General features: G+C 37.2%; 1 long non-coding RNA gene across 3 annotated transcripts in view; it reads right to left on the reverse strand.

Annotated features, from left to right (window-relative positions):
• LOC110194298 (uncharacterized) overlaps nucleotides 1-20,003 on the reverse strand; it is a 42,699-nt gene extending 22,696 nt beyond the window's left edge. For 2 of the 3 annotated variants that reach the window (XR_002320683.2, XR_013487130.1), the window contains exons 1-3: nucleotides 19,662-20,003; nucleotides 16,082-17,972; nucleotides 14,120-14,180 (exon numbers count right to left, since the gene is read on the reverse strand). This is a non-coding gene — a long non-coding RNA (uncharacterized LOC110194298). The remainder of the gene's footprint in view (nucleotides 1-14,119; nucleotides 14,181-16,081; nucleotides 17,973-19,661) is intronic. The other variant, XR_002320681.2, reaches the window with a different exon arrangement.
• Between the last annotated feature and the right edge of the window lie 352 nt (nucleotides 20,004-20,355).

Raw genomic sequence — 20,355 nt, forward strand, 5'->3', positions numbered from 1 at the left:
CTAATGAATATAGCATGCAAAAATTATAATACACTACGACCAGGTAGGATTTATACCAGGAATGCAGGGCTGGTTCAACATTGGGAAAACTATCAGCATAATTGATCATATCAACAACAAAACTAACAGAAATCATATGATTATTTCAATGGATGCAGATAAGGCATTTGACAAAATACAACACCCATTTCTATTAAAAACACTAGAGAGCACAGGAATAAATGGAGTCTTCCTTAAAATGATAGATAGCATCTATCAAAAACCATTAGCAAGCATTATGTGTAATAGGGATAAACTAGAAGCATTTCCAATAAGATTGGGGATGAAACAAGGATGTCCATTATCACCACTGTTACTCAATATTGTGCTAGAAATGTTAGCTATATCAATTAGAGAAGAAAAGAAACAGAAGGAAATTGAAGAAAAAGAAATTGAAGGCAAAGAAAAACAAAGTTATCACTCTTTACAGATAATAATCTGGTATATTTAGAGAATCCTAGGGAATTAAGTAAAAAATTACTTGAAATAATAAACAAATTTAACAAAGTTGCAGGATATAAAATAAGCCTACACAAATCATCTGCATTTCTACATATTACTAACAAAGCCCAGCAGCAAGAGATAGAAAGAGAAATTCCATTTAAAATTACCGTAGACATTACAAAATATTTGGAAGTCTACCCGCCGAAACAAAACCAGGAACTATATGAACACAATTACAAAACACTTTTTACACAAACGACTTTATAGATAGATTGATATAGATATAGATATATAATCTTACTTTAGATCTAAATAATAGGAAAAATATCAGTTGCTCGTGGGTAGGCCGAGCTAATATAATAAAAACAACAATTGACCTAAATTAATTTACTTATTCAGCACCATACCAAACTACCAAAAAATTATTTTTACAGAACTAGAAAAAGCAATAACAAAATTCATCTGGAAGAACAAAAAGTCCAGAATATCAAAGGAACTAATGAAAAGAAATGCAAGGGAAGGTAGCCTACCTGTACCAGATCTTAAATTGTATTATAAAGCAGCAATCATTAAAACTACTTGGTACTGGCTAAGAAACAGCCTGTGGTGGATCAGTGGAATAGGTTAGGTATGCAAGATACAACAGTCAATGACTATACTAATCTACTATTTGATAAATCCAAAGACTCCAGCTTCTGGAATAAGAAATCAGTATTTAACAAAAACTGCTGGGAAAACTGGAAAAATGTATGGCAGAAACTGGGCATAGACCAACATCTTACACCATATACCAAGATAAAGTCAAAATGGGTTCAGGATATAGATACAAAGATTAATACTACAAACAGACTAGAAGAGCAAGGAATAGTTTGCCTTTCAGATCTATGGAGAAGGGAAGCATTTATGACCAAACAAGAGAGATAGAGAACATTATGAAATGCAAAATGTTTAATTTTGATTACATTAAATTGAAAAATTTTTGCACAAACAAAGCCAATGTCTCCAAGATCAGGAAGGAAGCAGAAAGCTGGGAAAGAATTTTTACAACCAGTGTCTCTGATAAAGGCCTCATTTTGAAAATATATAGAGAACCGAGCCAATTTTATAAGAATACAAGTCATTCCCTAATTGATAAATGGTCAAAGGATATGAACAGGCAATTTTTAGAGGAAGAAACTAAAGTCATTTATAATCATATGAAAAAATGTTCTAAATTACTATTGATTACAGAAATGTAAATCAAAACGACTCTGAGGTACCACATCACACCTATCAGATTGGCCAACATGACAAAACAGGACAATGATAAATGTTGGAGAAGATGTGGGAAAATTGGAACACTAATGCATGGTTGGTGGAGTTGTGAAATGATCCAACAATTTTGGAGAGCAAGTATGCCCAAAGGGCTATAAAAGTATGCATATCCTTTGACCCAGCAATAGCACTTCTAGGGCTGTATCCCAAAGAGATCATAAAAATGGGAAAAGGATCCACATATACAAAAATATTTATAGCAGCTCTCTTTGTGGTGGCAAAGATTTGGAAACTGAGGGGATGCCCATTAATTAGGGAATGGCTGAACAAGGTGTGGTACATGAATGTAATGGAATACTATTGTACTATAAGAAATGATGACTTCAAAAAAATCTGGAAAGACTTACATAACTGATGCAGAGTGAAATGAGCAGAACCAGGAGAACATTGTACACAGTAACAGCAACATTGTGCGATGACTGACTTTGATAGACTTAGCTCTTCTCAGCAATGCAAGAATCTAAGACAACTCCAAAAGACTCACGATGGAAATTGCTATCCACAACCAGAGAAAGAACTATACAGTCTGAATGCAGATGGAAGCATACTATTTGCTCTCCTCTTCCTGTGTTTTATTTTATTGCTTCATTCTCATGGTTCCTCCCATAAGTTCTAATTGTTCTTTATATAGGAAAATACGCTTAATATGAATATATAAGTAGAGTCCATATCAAATTGCACACCACTGTCTTGGAATGGAAGAGTGGGAGGGGGAGATAATTTAAAACTCAAAAACTTATGGAAGTGAATGTTAAATAAATTTAAATAAATAGATAAATTATAAAAAAAAACAAAAAAAAGAAAAGCAAGCCTTATATGATAGAAATTACATGTACAATCTATTTCTAATATATATATATACGTATACACACACACACACACACACACACACACACACACACGCGCACACACACATATATATGGAAATTCTCATTTTATTTGGTGTTTAAGTTTAGAATTTTTAAAAAGGGGTTAGGGGAAATTCCTTAGCTGACTTGGTGGCAATCTTGAGTCCCTGGATGAAGAAAGAGGAGTCCTTTTCACATTTCCTTTGGAAGGGTGCAATCTGTTAGCAGAAGCCTTTAAAGATACAAAAATTCACTGTCACTCTCATGATGGGGCTCTCAAAATGGAAGAAGTGGACTAGGTAACACTGAATTATAACACTGTTTCTCACTGGATGCCATCAGTGGAATCCAACCAGAAGCAGAGTTGCCAAGAAAATGAGGTGAAAAGACTTGGGGTCCTTTTGAAGACACCTTCAGTTCTAGTTGAAAAGTAACAAATTGTACCCAAATCTCACACCATATGCCAAAATATAGTCAAAATGGGTTCATGACTTAGATATAAAGGCTGATACCATAAGTAAACTGGGAGAACAAGGAATAGTTTACCTATCAGATCTATGGAGAACAGAAGAATTCATGACCATACAGGACATAGAGAACATTATGAAAAGCAAAATGGATAATTTTGATTACATTAAATTGAAAAATTTTTGCACAAACAAAGCCAATGCAACTAAGATTAGAAGGAAGGTAGAAAATTGGGAAAGAATTTTTACAACCAGTCTCTCTGATAAAGGCCTCGTTTCTAAAATATATAGAGAATTAAGACAAATTTATAAGAACACAAGCCATTCCCCAATTGATAAATGGTCAAAGGATATGAACAGACTGTTCTCAGATGAAGAAATTAAAGCCATCTATAGTCATATGAAAAAATGCTCTAAATCATTATTGATTAGAGAAATGCAAATCAAAACCACTCTGAGGTACCACATCACACCTATCAGATTGGCCAACATGACAAAACAGGAAAATGATAAAGGTTGGAGAAGATGTGGGAAAATTGGAACACTAATACATTGTTGGTGGAGTTGTGAAATGATCCAACCATTTTGGAGAACAATCTGGAACTATGCCCAAAGGGCTACAAAAATGTGCATACCCTTTGATCCAGCAATAGCACTTCTAGGGCTATATCCCAAAGAGATCATACAAATGGGAAAAGGACCCACATGTACAAAAACATTCATAGCAGCTCTTTTTGTGGTGGCAAAGAATTGGAAATTGAGAGGATGCCCCATCAATTGGGGAATGGCTGAGCAAGTTGTGGTATATGAATGTAATGGAATACTATTGTGCTATAAGAAATGATGAACAGGCTGACTTCAGAAAAACCTGGAAAGACCTATATGGTCTGATGCTGAGTGAAGTGAGCAGAACCAAGAGGACTTTGTACACAATAACAGCCACGTTATGCGATGACTAAGACTGTTAAACTGAACCCTTCTCAGCATTACAAGGATCTAAGACATCTCCAGAGGCCTCGGGATGGAAAATGCTGTCCACATCCAAAGAAAGAACTATGGAAGTCGAATCGCTATCACTTATTTTTACCTTCTGTTGAATTTTGTTTCATCTTTCTGATGGTTCCTTGTATTGGTTTTAATTTTTACTTACAACTTCACTAATGTGAAAATATGTTTAATGGGTATGTAAATGTAAAGCCTATATCAGATTGTGCGCCATCTTGGGAAGGGGGGGAGGAAGGGGGAGAAAAATTTTCAACTCAAAAGCATATGGAAGTGAGTGTTGACAAATCAAAATAAATTAATAAAAAAAAAGAAAAAAGAAAAAAAGTAACCAATTGTAAAGGATTCCACTTTACTTGGTTAGCAGACTAGAACCAGTTACAGAATTTCTATGCCTGTTCTACAGTCTCTCCAAAGCATTTCTGTTCCATGCCATCACGAGTCTCCTGAAAGCAGGTTCTTTGGCATCTCCATGTGGAAAATCTGCACCTGCTGAGTATACATTCTGTGCATAATCCAGCACCCAATTACATTTGAAAGGCATCTCCTTCCAGTCTAATTTGTTTATAATATGATTATTTATAACTAAATCATGTATTCATTTAGAGCTTATTATGGCATATCGTGTGAGATGTTTCTAGGCCTAGTTTAATACAGACATCTTTCTAATTTTTCATCAGTTTTTGTCAAACTCCAATAACTGGTGTCCTTGGGTTTACCAAACACTATACTACTGTGTTCAGTTGCTTCTGGATCTTGTGCACCTAGTCTATTCCATTGATGGAGTTTTTCACTTTTTAACCAGTACCTAATTATTTTAATGATTTCTGCTTTACAGTATAGTTTAATAAAGTATAGCTTGCTCAAGAAAGAAATAAACATGCATTTATTATAAAACACTATGTGTCAGACACTGTGCTAGGTGCTTTACAAATATTATCTCATTTGATCCTCACAACAACTTTGGGTGCTGTTATTAATTACATTTTATAGGTGAAAAAACTGAGGTGGATTCTAGGAAGATGGCAAAATAAGACAGGAAATACTAGGCTCTCTAAAATTCTCCCCCAAACAAGGTAAAACATCACCTCAAAGTGAACTTTGAGATGCAGAAATAATTAAAAGCTAGGGTAAAGCAGTTGTCCTCCTAAGACCTTCTTGAGAGGACCTTAGGAGGGGCGGCTAGGTGGTGCAGTGGATAGAACACCGGCCCTGAAGTCAGGAGGACCTGAGTTCAAATCCGGCCTCAGACCAAACATTTGACACTTACTAGCTGTGTGACCCTGGGCAAGTCACTTAACCCCAATTGCCTAAAAAGAAAAAAAAAAGAGAGGACCTTAAGGAAGACCTGACCCCCCAGGTTTAGCCCTATTAAAGTATAAACACCCCCAGGCAGACTCCACTGAATCAACAAACTGAAAGCCCTGGAGTCACCTGGGTCAGGCTGTAGCTTCAGCTCTGGGAACTTTCACCTCACAGATGTGGGGGTCAGACTGCTGAGCAGGGAGGATTGAAAAAACTCCTGCTGACACTGGATGTGAGGCTTAAGTGTGAAGACCAGACATGGTGTGGACTGCAGCTGTGGGTGAGGAGGAGCGAGCACATAGCCAGTGAGTGTGGTAGCAGAGGACCAGGGACCTGGCTGGCTGTGAGCACTTGCAGGAGAGCAGAATCCTTGGTTTCAGTTCCAGGGAAGAGGAGAGAGCTGGAGTTGCAGCTGTGGGAGGGACTGCAGGGAGTAAGAGCTTTTGTGGTGACAGTTTGTCTGAGGGCCCTAGCCATGGCTCAGAAGGGAGAGGAGTTGTGAGGTCAGGACCCCCCAGACAGAGCTCAGAAAACAAATTATGAAAAATGTGAAGCCTGAGGCACGATCACCCACACCTTGGAACTATAACCTGACTATAATAATAAGCCATTTAAAAAAAATGAGGAAGGAAGGAGAAAGAGCCTGACCATAGACAGCTACTATGGGGATAGAGAACATCTCAGTTCATATTCAAAAGCAGATAATGAAGTTAAAAAAAAAAAGCAACTCCCACTTCAAAGAAAAATGTCAAATGGTCACAAGTCCAAAAAGAGTTCTTGGGAGAGCTTTAAAAAGGCTTCCGAAGATCAAATAAGAGAGGCTGAGAAAAAATTAGGGGAAAAAAATAAGAACAATCCAAGAAAATCAAGAAAATTATGAGAAAAAAAGTCAACTAATTGGGAAAAGAGATCCAAAAACTTAAGGAAGAAAATAACTCCTTAAAAACTAGAATCGAGCAAGGGAGAGCTAATGATGTTATAAGATACCAAGAAATAATAAAACAAAATTTAAAAAATGAAAAATAAATACTGTACCAAGCAAAAATTACAAAGCAAAAAAAGTTACAAAAACTGACTTGAAATATGGATAAAGACTTGTGAAAGAATTAGTTATATAGGATTTTTTGTTTGAAACCACATAAACAAAGCACTGGAATTGTAGAGCTATCACTGGAATATGAAAATGGCATTGACAAACAGAAGTCTATGTAAAATGCTATTAACTAAAATGGTATTATATATGCATTAGAATTTTCATAATAATCACATTATAAAAGATGTAACATATGTAAGTTTTAGACATTAAATGAAAGCTACAAAATTATAATAATAAACTATATTATAAAATATTGTATATGATATTCATTCAACTTTTTCTAGAACTTATACTTTTAAAAAAATCATCAGTCTGGAAACCATTTAAAATTTAACTTGAAAACAGGATGCCTGAGATATGTCAGTGGTTGAATTAAATTCAACTTCTATAACCTATGAAACTTGGTATTCAAGTCTGGGTTTGTTGGTGGTGTTTTGTTTTGCTTTTTTTAAATAGGGGAAAGGTCTCTTCAGTTATTTATCCTTGTTAGAGAATGTGAAACACCTCATTAGAAAAAGAAATGATCTGGAGAATGAGATCGAGGAGAGATAAAGAAAGAAATGATAAAAGTTGAACTATCTGAAAGTTATGATAAAAAAAAGTCTAAATACTACATTACAAGAAATTATTAAGGAAAATTGCCTTGAAGCTCCAGAACGAGAGAGTAAAACAGAAACAGAAAAAATCCATCAATCACCACCTGAAAGAAATTCCAAGATGAAAACTCACAGGAACATCATAACCAAGTTTTGAAGCTCCCAAGTTAAGGAGAAAATACCACAAATAAGAAGGAAAAAAACCAATTTAAATAACTATGGAGCTATAATCAGGATAACCCAAGATCTAGCAGCTTCTACATTAAAATACTGAAGGGCTTGGAACATTATATTTCAAAGAGCAAAGGAGCTGGGTTTGCAATCATGAATAAGCTATCCAGAAAAACTCAGCATAATCCCGAATGAAAAAAAAAAAAGAATATTTAATGAACTGAAAGACTTTCAGGTATTTATGGCAAAAAAAACACAACAGAACTCAATAGAAAATCTGACATAAGATCCAGGGGAAATATAAAATAAACACTAAAAAGCAGTTATAAAGGACTCAAAACTAAACAGTTTTTATATGGGAAAATGTTATCTGTACTTTTAAGAATGTTTCATTACTTGGATAATTTGAAAGAGGGTATAGAGATAGAAGGTTTGGGGTTAAGCTGAGTATGATGGTTTAATTCTAAAAAATAAAATTGGGTAAAGAAAGGTAAAATGGAGCAGTTATCTCATAAAAAATGAGGTGCGAATGGAAGAACTATTACAGTGGAAGCAGGTGAGGACGGAGGGCTGGTAGTGATGGGGTGTGGCCCAAACCCGGATCTTAGCCCCTTGCCCCAAAGGGAATCTGACTCCCATTTCTCTATAGTCCCCAGACCTTCATCTCCCTTTGAAAGCCTTAGCCTTACCTTTTAATCTTATTCAGATGCGCCTTTGCCCCTTGCCCTAAAAGAATCTGGCTCCCTTTTGTCTATGGGCCCTAGAAAGGCCTTACTCTGGTCTCAAATGGTTCCTTACAGACTCCCCTTATCTCCCTTTGAAAGCCCTAGCCCCACCCTTTGATCTTGTGCAGATGCCTTTCAAACTTCTGCCTTCCTGTTCCTTCCATTAGCTATTCCCATTGTCTCTTCAATCTCTCAGACCTTCCAATCAGAATTCTCACCTAGACCCTTTTCCCAGCCTCCTTCTCTGGCCACCCAAAGTTACTTCAGTGTATAAAAATTCCACCCTGGCCCCGGTTCAGACGCTGAGAATCTCAAGCCCAAAAGGCTAAGACTTTCTCATGCCCGCTCGTCCTCACGGGCGTTACCTGGCCTATATGATTTATCACAAATAAATTTTTCCTCTGGCTGGAAGAAGATTTGAGTTGAATTCATTCAAACAGGGCCCGGTACCGCGATCTTGGGGTTTCCAACAGAACCCCAAAGTCCTAGATCTCTTCAGTAGTGCTGGAACTTTAGTCTTATGGGAACTGGGTTAAAGAAGGAATAACATATACATCTAGAAGGGTATAAAAATCTTCTAAATTTATAAAGCAATAGGAGGGCAAGGTGAAAGGATAAGGGAGGGGCTTTTAGAAGGGTTTGTATATTGAGAAGTAGAAGGGTGAGGGGAGAGGATAAGGGAGGGATATTTTAAAAGGGTGCAGATCAGGGAGGTAGGGGTTAGAAGTAAATTAGATGTGTATGGGGGGATAGGGTAAAAAGAGAAGGTGAAATGGATAATTATGAGGAAAAATAGGAGAGGGGCAGAAATACAGAACTAATAATTATAACTTTGAATGTGAATGGAATGAACTCACCCATAAAAGAAAAATGGATAGCAGAATGGATTAAAAATCAGAGTGTAACAATATGTTGTTTACAAGAAACACATTTAAGGGGCAGCTAGGCGGCACAGTGGATAGAGCACCGGCCGTGAAATCAGGAGGACCTGAGTTCAAATCTGGCCTCAGACACATAACACTTACTAGCTGTGTGACCCTGGGCAAGTCACTTAACCCCACTCCCTAGCCAAAAAAAAAAAGGAAAAGAAAAGAAACACATTTAAAAATAAGATATACACATAGAGTTAAAATAAAGGGCTGGAGTAGAATTTATTGTTTCAGCTGATATAAAAAAATGAGGGTAGCAATCATGATTTCAACAAAGTTAAAGCTAAAATAGATTTAATTAAGAGAGATAAAAAAGGAAACTACATTATGATAAAAGGTACCATAGACAATAAAGCAATATCAATATTAAACCTAAATGTACCAATGATATGCATCTAAATTTTTAAAGGAAAAGTTAAATGAATTACAGGTGGAAATAGATAGAAATACTATAATAATGGAGGACTTTAACCTTCCCCTCTCAGAATTAGATAAATTGAACCAAAAAAATAAATAAGAAAGTAGTCAAGGAAATGAACAGAATGTTAATATGACTGAAATCTGGAAAGAATAATTGCTGCTGCTGCTTGTGCTGTGGCTGCTGTTTGTGTTTTATTCTCAACGAGGACCATGAACGTCAGGGAGTCCAGTGGGCCCAGTGACCCAGATACAGATCAGTACAACTAGAGATGACCTAGGATGAAGTGGGGGACCTTGGCCTTTTCCAAGCTAAGGTCTTTAACAGGTCTCAGTTTAACTAAGGCAGTGCCCATTCAGTGACTAAGGCTTAATAAAATGAGGCAAAGAATGGCCTCTTTTAAAAAAAATAGATCTGGGAGGTGGAGACTCTCAGGGTTTCTGGCTAACACTGAAACAACCACTATTTACATTCATTGTGAGCCAAGCAGGGCCCAAACAGTGATCAAGTAGGGCTTGGTCAGGGGCCAGAGTGATTTGGGGTTAAAGCTAGTTTTTAAAAGGAAAAACAAAAAATCAGAGACTAAAATTTATATTCCCTTTGGGCAGAGCACTGTCAGGTAAGGGTGTGACACCCTCCGTGGAGAGAGATAGAAGAAAGAAAAGAAAGAAAGGCAGGAAAGAAGGAAGGAAGAAAAAAAAAGAAAGACAGAGACTAGAATGAGAATAGAAAGGAATACACCTGTTTCTCAGTGGCACATGGTACCTTTATAAAAACTGACCATAAATTAGGGCATAAAAACTTTACAATTAAATGCAGAAAAGCAGAAATATTAAATGCATACTTTTCAAATCACAATGCAATAAAAATTATACTCAATAAGGGCATGGAAACATAGTTTAAAAATTAATTGGAAACTAAACAACTTAATCTTAAAGAATGAATGGATTGAAGAACAAATCACAGAAACAATAAATAATTTCATTAAAGAGAATGACAATAATGAGGCAACGTATCAAAACTTATGGGACACAGCAAAAGCAGTAATCAGAGGAAAATTTATATCTCTAAATGCTTACATTAATAAAATACAGAAAGTATAGACCAATGAATTGGATATGCAATTTAAAAAACTAGAAAAAAGAACAAATTTAAAATCTCCAATTAAACACCAAATTAGAAATCCTAAAAATTAAAGGTGAGATTAATAAAATTGAGTGTAAAAATCCGTTTAACTAATAAATAAAACTAGGAGTTGGTTTTATAAAAAAAATTAAAATAGATAAACCATTGGTTAATATGATTTTTTTAAAAAGAGAAGAAATTCGGGGGCGGCTAGGTGGCACAGTGGATAGAGCACCAGCCCTGAAGTCAGGAGGACCTGAGTTCAAATTTGGCCTCAGACCAAACACTTGACACTTACTAGCTGTGTGACCCTGGGCAAGTCACTTAACCCCAATTGCCTAAAAGTTAAAAAAAAAAGAAAGAGAAGAAATTCAAATCACTAAGCATTAAAAATGAATGGCTAGTGAAGATGAAATCAAAGCAATTATAAGGAGTTATTTTGCCCAATTATATGCCAATAAATTTAACAATTTAAGTGAAATGGAAGAATAGCTAGAAAAATATAAACTGCCCAGATTAACAGAAAAGGAAATACAATATCTAAATAAACCTATTTTAGAAAAAGAATTTGAACAGACCATAAATGAGCTTCTTAAGGAAAAAGCACCAGGACCAGATAGATTTATAAGTGAATTCTATCAAACATTTAAAGATCAACTAATTCCAACATTAAATAAATTATTTGGAATAATAGGTAAAGGGATCCTACCAAATTCTTTTTTATGAAACAAATATGGTACTGCTACCTAAACCAGGAAGAACAAAAACAGAGAAAGGAAATTATAGATCAATTTCATTAATGATTATGGATACAAAAACCCTAAATAAAATACTACCTAGGAGACTACAACAATATATTACAAACATTACACATTGTGACCAAGCGGGATTTACACCAGGAATATAGGGATGCTTTAACATAAGGAAAACTTAACATAATTGACTATAGCAATAATAAAAGTAACAAAAATCATATGATTATATCAATAGATAGATAAAAAAACTTTTGATAAAATACAACACTCATTCCTATCAAAAACACTTGAATGCACAGGTATAAATGGATTTTTTCCTTAAAATGATAAGAAGCATCTACCTTAAACCATCATTAAGCATTATTTGTAATGGGGATAAGCTAGCAGCCTTTCCAATAAGATAAGAGGTGAAAAAGGGATGCCCATTGTCACCAATATTTTTCAGTATTGAAATGCTAGCAATAGCAATAAGATGAAAGGAATTTGAAGGAATCACAACGGGCAATGAGGTAATAAAACTATCTCTTTTTACAGATAATATGATGATATACTTGGAAAATCCTAAAGATTCAACTAAAAATTCAGCTGAAGCAATTAATAATTTTAGCAAAGTAGTAGGACATAAAATGAACCCATATAAATCATAATAATTGCTATATATCACCAACAAAACCGGGCAAGAAGAGATAGAGATACCCCATTTAAAATAACTCTAGGCAGTATAAAATACCTAGGAGCATATCTACAAAAACAAACCCAGAAACTACGTGAACATAATTATAGAACACTTTTTAAACAAATAAAATCAGATTTCAGTAATTGAAGAAATATTGTTAGTGGGTAGGCAGAATCAATAGAACACAATGATAATTTTTACCTAAACCAATCTATTTATTCAATGCCATCATAATTAAATTACCAAAAAATATTTTATTGAGCTAGAAAAAAAAATAACAAAATTCATTTGGAAGAAAAAAGAATAGAGATAGGATTTAATAGAATATCAAAGGATTTAATAGAAAAAAAAAAGTAAAGGCATGAGGTTTAGTAGTACCAGATCTTAAACTATATTATAAGGCAGTAATTAACAAAACTATCTAGTACTGGTTAAGAAACAGAAAGGTAGATCACTCGAACAGAGTAGACATACAATACATAGCAGCAAATGATTATAGTAATCTTGTGTTTGACAAATATAAAGATTTAAGCTTTTGGGATAAGAATTCATTATTTGGTAAAAAAAAAATTACTAAGAAAGCTGGAAAGCAGCTGGGCAGAAACTGGGTATAGAACAATATCTTACACCATTTATCAATAAAAGGTCAAAGCGGATACATGACCTACATATAAAGGGAGATATTATAGGAAAATTAGAAGAACATGGAACATATTACCTATTCGACTTGTAAACAGGAGAATAATTTATGAATAAACAAGAAATATAGAGCATGGTGAAGTATAAAATGGATAATTTTGATTACATCAAATTAAAAAGTTTTGTAGAAATAAAAACCAATGTAGCCAAGATTAGAAGAAAAAGCAGAAAAATTGTGGGATAAATGTATAGACAGCTTCTCATATAAAGGTCTCATTTCAAATACATAAAGAACTTTGACAAATCTATAAGAATACAAGTCATTCACCAATGAATAAATGGTCAAAGGATATGAACAGGCAGTTTTTCAATGAAGAAACCAAAACTATATATAGTCATATAAAATGCTTTTAAATCACTGTTGATTAGAGAAATGCAAATTAAAACAACTTTTGAGATATCATCTTACACCTATAAGATTATCTAAAATGATAAAAGGGGAAAATGACAAATGCTGGAAGGAATGTGGAAAAACTGGTACACTAATTCACTGTTGGTGGAACTGTGAAAACCATTTTGAAGGGCAATTTGGAATTATGCCCAAATAATTATGAAACTGTGTATACCCTTTGACCCAGCAATACCACTACTATGTGTGTTTCCTAAGCTGATTTGGGAAAAAGAAAAAGAACTTACATGTTCTAAAATATTTTTGTAGCAACTCTCTTTGTGGTGGCAAAGAACTGAAAACTAAGAGAATGCCCATCAATTAGGGAATGGATAAACAAGCTGTGGTATATGACTGTGATGGAATACTACTGTGCTATAAATGATGAGCTGGGAGTGGTGCCAAGATGGTGAGGAAAAGGCAGGGACTCACCTGACCTCTCCCAAATTCCCTTCCAAACAACTTTAAATAATGCCTCAAAACAAATTCTGGAGCAACAGAACCCACAAAAGGATGGGGTGAAACAATTTTGTAGCCCAAGACAACTTAGAAGGTTGGCAGGAAAAGTCTGTTGCACCAGGGTTAGAATGTAGCACATTCCAGAGCAAGCCATACCATACAGGCTGTGCCACAGGAAACCAGCAGCAGGCCTTAGGGGCGACTGAATCAGTGGTGGGCAGCTGCTGCTTTAAGCACTCTTAGCCTACAGACGGTATGGTGAGAAGATTATGGGGTCCCTTTGTTGGCACAGGGTGCAGGACTCTGTTGCATTGCCCCTAATCCAATCTAAGTCCCAGTCCTGGGTCGCGGTCCCAGGGCAAAGTGGAGCACTAACACACCAGAGCTTGCACCTGCAGGGAGCGGGACCCTGGTCACAGTTCCAGGGTGAAAAAGAGTACTTATGGTAACTCACAGACCTCAACATAGGCCAGGAGTATAACAAACACACCCACGCTCTGCTCATCTCCTGCTTGATATCTGTGAATCTCCTATCTGGTCTCTAGCCTCCAGTAAGAGTGGGAGAGGTGAGTGCCATATCATCATGCCCCACATATATTTTCTGAGAGCACCAGTCTATGGGAGGAAAAGAAAAGGAGGGAAGACAAAAGGAGATCACCTTACCATCATGCTCTTTTCATCTCCTGCCAGATCTCCACAAATCTCCTGCTTGGTCTATAACCTCCTGCAGGAACAAGAGAAATACCATTCCATCCTAACTATCCAGCCACTTAGAGGAAGGTGAAGCACACCATTTCTAGCCTGGCTTCCTGCCTTGGGGAAAGGGGCCTATCACCACTCCTTCTCATCTATCATGCCTTTTGCCATTATCTCCTCCTTCACCTGTCACACAAAGAGGTGGCCCTTCCTGCCAAGACCAACCTCTCTGCTTCCACAAGTGATCCCATTCCACCAAGCCTCCTCTAGAAGATTGATCCCTCTATCATCACCACTCTCTCACTTATTCCCAATCTCTCCCTGTCCACTGGCTACTTCCCTGATGCCCAGAAACATGTCCATGTGTCCCCATACTCAAAATCCCTCACTTGATCCATCTATCCCCAGTGACTACTCGCTTTTATATCTCTTATCTTTTGTGGCTAAGCTTCTTGAGAAATAAGTACCTACACTTCTTCTCTCACTCTCTTCCTAATTTTCTATGTTCCAGTTTCTGGCCTCATCATTCGATCAAACAATTGCCAAATCCAGTGGCATTTTCCTCATCCCTTTTCATCTCTCTCTAGCCTTTGACACTGTCAATCATTCTCATCTTGATACTTTCTTCCCTTCAGTTTTCAGTACTCTACTCTCTCCTTGTCTCTTTCTACCTAACTAATCATTCCTTCTCAGTCTCCTTTACTGTATCTTCATCTAGTTCATGTCCACTAATTTGGGTTTTACACAGGGCTCTATCCTGGCCATGTTATATTCTTTTCCCCTGTACTACTTCACTTGGTGATCACATCAGCTCCCATGGATTCAATTATCATCTCCTTGCCAATGATTCTCAAATCTGCTTATCTATCCTTGGACTCTCTGCTGGCCTCCAGTCTCAAAACTCCAACTTCTTTTTAGAAATCTCAAACTAGATGTCCTGTAAACATCTTAAACTCAACATGTCAAAAATTGAACTCATTAGTTTCCCCCTCAAACCCTTCCCCCTTCCAAATTTCCCTATTGCTGGCAAGGAGAGAAAGGCAAGAAGGAATAAGCATTTATATGGTATCTACTATGTGCCGGGTATATGTTAAGTGCTTTTTACAAATACTATTACATCTGATCCTCACAACAACCCTTCAGGTAGGTGCTATTATTATTCCCATCCCCTAGGGCACCATTATTCTCCCATTCCCCTATACTTACAATCTAGGTATCATCCTTAACTCCTCCTTATCTCTTAAACCCCTCCATACCCGCCCCCTCCAATCCAATCTATTACCAAGGCTTGCCGATTTAACCTTTGTAACCTCTCTCATATATACCCCCTTCTCTCCTCTTACATTGCCACCACCCTGGCACGGGTCCTCCTGCCTAAACTACTGCAATAGCCTGCCACAAGTCTCTTCCTACTCCAGTGATTTTCCTAAAACACGAGTCAGACCCTCTACTCAATATTCTCCAGTGATTCCCAATCATCTCCAAGATCAAATATAAAAACCTCTGTTTGGTATCCGAAGCCTTTGATAACCTAGTCCTCTCCATCCCCTTCACAATCTTCTCATAACTTTGTATCTCCTATGCCCGTACTGCATACTCTTCAATCTGAATGTCCCCTATGCTCTTCTTCCTCATCCCAATCTCCTAGCTTCCTTAAAGTTCCAGCTAAAATGTCACCTTCTACGGGAAGCCGTTCCTGAACCCTCTTATTGCTAGCACCTTTCCTTTGTTGATACCCTCCAAGTTATATATCTTGTTTGTATATAGTTGTTTGCATGTTGTCCCCCTCTTTAGATTGTGCGCTCCTCGAGGGTAGGGATTGTCTTTTGCCCTTCTTCATAACCCCAGCATTCAGCATGGTCTTTGGCACACAGTAGATGTTTAATGTTTATTGACTGGAATACCACAGTCTTGGGAAGGAAATCTCACCAATCTCTCATGCGTAAAGTTTCTCTGTCACTTCTCTAAGAGTTCCCTTTATGTTTATGGTGTTCTCCAAAATTGATTTCCTGGGAGAATGTTCCTTGGACAGTCTTTCTGGTACCACTTCATGAAGTTCCACTTCTGCTGAATATCACTTCTTGCCTTACATACTGAAATAAGAAACAGAAAATACAGACGCAATCTGGTTTCTGAGCAAAGGATGCTGTTGATTAATAAACAGGCTCATAAATTTGGAGTTAAAGGTACCAGGAACACGTAGCTTTGATTTCTCTTAAACGCCACCTACCAACAGGATGTAAACAGAGAAATAAAAGGGAAGAAGGGCATCTTCATAGCACAGGGTGTTGTTTAGCACAGGGAACACTCGCAGAGCATTTCTGGGAAGAGTGAAGCTGAGCTGCATTTTGAAGGCAGGAAATAATAACTCAAGGAGCTGTCACTGCAATCAGAATTCATAACAGGGAGTAACTGAGATAAGAAAAGATGAAAATGTAAAGAGCCTGCTGGGCTGGAGAGTTTGGATTTGGTGTAGAAGGAAATTTAACAATGGTGTTGGCTGAAAACTATTCGAGCAGTTAAATATAAAATAGGTCAGAAGCAAGGAAACGAGATAGTAAACTATTTTAATAATCCAGGCAAGCAGAGATAAAATTATCCTTCCTGACGGTTCATTTGGAGAGACAAAACAGACAATAGAACTAGAAAATAATTATTAGGCAATATAGAGACATATAGGATTCTAGAGTTGAAATAGACCTTAAAGATAATCCAGTCTAACCCCTTCATTTTATAGATGAAGAAAGCGAGGTCAAGTGAGGTTAAATGACTTGCCCACAATCAGTAAGTGCCAAAGCCACATTTCGAACCAAGGTCCTTTGACTCCAAAGTCTTTGTTTTTCCAATGTAACAGTATGATTACACTGATCACCTGAGAACCAAAACAGAAATGTTCTACTTCTATGCGCAGAGTGCTTAGGGATCTGAGCCCTTGACTTATACATACAAAATGAGTTGTTGACTTCAGAGGCTCCACAAAAAAAGAAACTGAGAATCCCTAATGAATAGATAAGAAGGCCATTAAGAGTCCTTCCTCAGAGAGATAGGTTTGGTGCATCTCCAGAATAACACTCCTCTGTGCAGCGTGCACCATTTCTAATTCCTCCTGGTGCAGTCAGAGCACAATACCTTTAAATATCACCGAATCCTAAAACAACATATCTCAACTGCTCTGAGGATAATCCTACTACTAGACTCTGAAGGGATGGGAGTTGGCTGAACCAGCGAAGAAGGTGGCAGGAAAAAAGGGATTTTGTGGTATAGAGGGTGCTAAGCATATAGGATGTTCTCTGATTAGTGTAGAAAGTCCCTCATCCACAACCATGAGAATAAGGCTCCAAATGGCCTTGTCACAAGAGATGGGAAAACAAGAAAGGGCTATCTCAGACATTCTTTTATCCCACATCCAAGAGAATCAAGAAGCTCCAAGTGGGCCTGAGGGGTCTGAAGCCAGGTCAAGGAATAGCTACTTAAATACACTAACACTGCCTAAATACCTAATTTCCATGACATTCCTACTTTGCTCAAAAACCTTCAATGGCTCCCTCTGTTTCTCAGGGGTTCTTAACCTGGGTAAAAAGAAATGTATTTCAATATAATTGATTTCCTTTGTGATTCTATGTGTTTTCTTTTATGCATTTAAAAAAATTAGTTTGAAAGGGTCTATAGGCTTGACCAGATTGCCAAAGAGATTTGTGAGGCACAAAAAATTAAGAACACTTAACTCTCTGTGTTAAACTCAAACTTCAGGACTGTCAGGTCCATACTCTTTACCACACAACTTTTCTTCTGCCTATAAGCTTTCCTTAGGAACAAAGATCTAAAAAAGAAAAGAAAAAAAAAACCTCAGCAAAACCAACTATTACATGGACCATGTCTAACAGTACAGGCAACATTGCACACTCATGGTTCCCCACCTCTGCATAGAAGCAAAGGAGATCTCATTTCTTCCCTGGGGCCAAGTTTACTTCACAAACATTGTTTATTCTATTTCCATTGTTATAGTCTGTGTCATACATTGTTTTCCTGGTTCTGCTTGCTTTACCTGGTTTGTTTTTCTTTCCTAGTTTTTATGAACTCATATTCAGTATATCTTTTTAATTAAAAAGTTTTTACATAACCCACATTTCCCAATATGTTCTTCTCTTTGCTTCTTCCAAAGAGTCATCCTTTATAATTAAAAACAAAACCGGGGAAACAAAGTTCAGTAAAACTAACCAGCACATCAACCAAGTCTGAATTGTACAGCGTTCTTCAGTTGTTATTTCATAGCATTCCATTTCAGTTGTTTTATTGTTGCCTTTCCATTTATAATACTGCATGTTGTTTATGTATATCAGTTCATGTAGGTCTTCTCATGTTGCCCTGTAATCATCATATTTGTCCTTTCTTACAGCATGGAAATATTTCACTACATTCGTGTATATCACAATTTTGTCCATTCCCAAATTGATGGGCACCTACTTTGTTTCCAGTTCTTTGCTACCTGAAAAAGTGCTACAAGGAATATTTTGGCATACATGTGGCCTTTCTTTCTCCCTTTGACCTTCCTAAAGGTATACACTTAGCAGCAGATTTCTGGTAAAAAGGTATTTTTTTAGTGTAATAAAATTGTTTTAGAATGTTGGTTCAGTTTACAACTTTACCAAGTGTATTAGTGTGCTTGTCTTCCTGCAGTCCATCAAGTAAATTTCCATCTTTTGTTATCTTTACCTCAGAGTAGTTTTCATTTGCCCAAAAAACCAATGGGTGAATATTCAAAAGACCATAGATCTGTAAATTTTTTTGTATACCTTGGATATGGTCTTGGTGGACTACCTGAGATTGTTTATGCGTTTCGTAGTTCTTTAGAATAAGATTTCCCTATTATTGACTATTGGATTTTGTTACAGCTATGCAGAAATACTACGTTTCTGGTGCCATGGTCTACATTTTATTATGAATTCAACAAATATTAAGAAACATGAACACAGAATAGAGAGGACTGTATATAAAACCTTTAAAAGCCCAGCTCCATGTTGCAAATATTCATGCTTTCAGGTTAAATATTAAATTTAATTCACGGTGCACTGCTTGCTTGATCTCTTCTTAACCCCATTCGGCTTTTCTCTGTACTTATTTTTAGATCTATTTTATTACTGTTTTTACTGTTTTTATATCTTTACAATGTCCCTTGTATGCTTCTCTGCCTCAATAGTATAACTCGCCACTTTCCCGACTCACACACACTCACACACACAAAAGAGAGAGAGAGGGAAAAAAAATTCAGAAAAAATAACGAACATTTAAATTTAACGACCATTTTAAAAATCTGACGTGACGGGCAATGTTCCCCTGATCACAAAGCTAGCAGGTGCCACTCCCGACTCCCTCTGTTCAGCAACAGGATTATAATCACTTTAAGATGAGAAAGGTGTCCAAACTTCCCAACTTGAACCTCAATTGTAAATAAGAGTGCTGAACTAGAAAACCTGGAAATGTCCCGGAACTTAGGTTTCCTGGTTCTCACCTGGCGAAACACCAAAGCAGGAGAGCAGTTTGTTTTTGCCTCTTGCCAATTCCGCCACACTCCTTGAGGGCGCGCTCCCCAAAGCCCTTTCTGAGCCGCTGGGACGCTTTGGGGCTTCTGGGTATTGTAGTTCTCTGGGCCCTCCCCTTCTAAGCCCGCTAAGAGGCTAAGGAGGGTAGTGCATCCCTCTTTCCTCCAACTCTCCCCCGCCCAATTCAGAAACTGGCTCCAAAACTGCAGATCTATTTGTCCAGCTCTCAATTTGTCCAGCAACAGCCCTTCACCGCCGCCCCCACGGCACTGCTAATAAAAGCCCACCACCATTCAACCTGGTTCCAGCTCCATCCCATAATCTTCCCCTTCCCGCCCCCGCCCTTCCCCTCCAACGCCTCAAAACCCGAGGTGATTGGTAGACCTCCACGCGCAGACGCAAATTTACCGGTTGGGGTTGGAAGAGCAACACCCTTCTTACTGCACTTGGGTCAGAAGCCCTGAGGGCTGATGCAGTGTTTTTAATTGACAAAGGAAATTGGTCTTTTATTGTTATTAAAAAACAAAACACATAATGTAAACCACTGTTTAGCGCCATTCTCCAACCAAAAGGCGTCTACTTCTGACCTCTTTGAAATATATGCCTGGCAGTTGGGATTTCTGGGTTAACAGCAAGGGGCATGCTGGAGCCAACTCAAAACCA

The sequence above is a fragment of the Phascolarctos cinereus genome, unplaced genomic scaffold, assembly GCF_003287225.1.
Source record: "Phascolarctos cinereus isolate Bilbo 61053 unplaced genomic scaffold, phaCin_HiC Scaffold_5;HRSCAF=322, whole genome shotgun sequence".
Classification (NCBI taxonomy): domain Eukaryota; kingdom Metazoa; phylum Chordata; class Mammalia; order Diprotodontia; family Phascolarctidae; genus Phascolarctos; species Phascolarctos cinereus.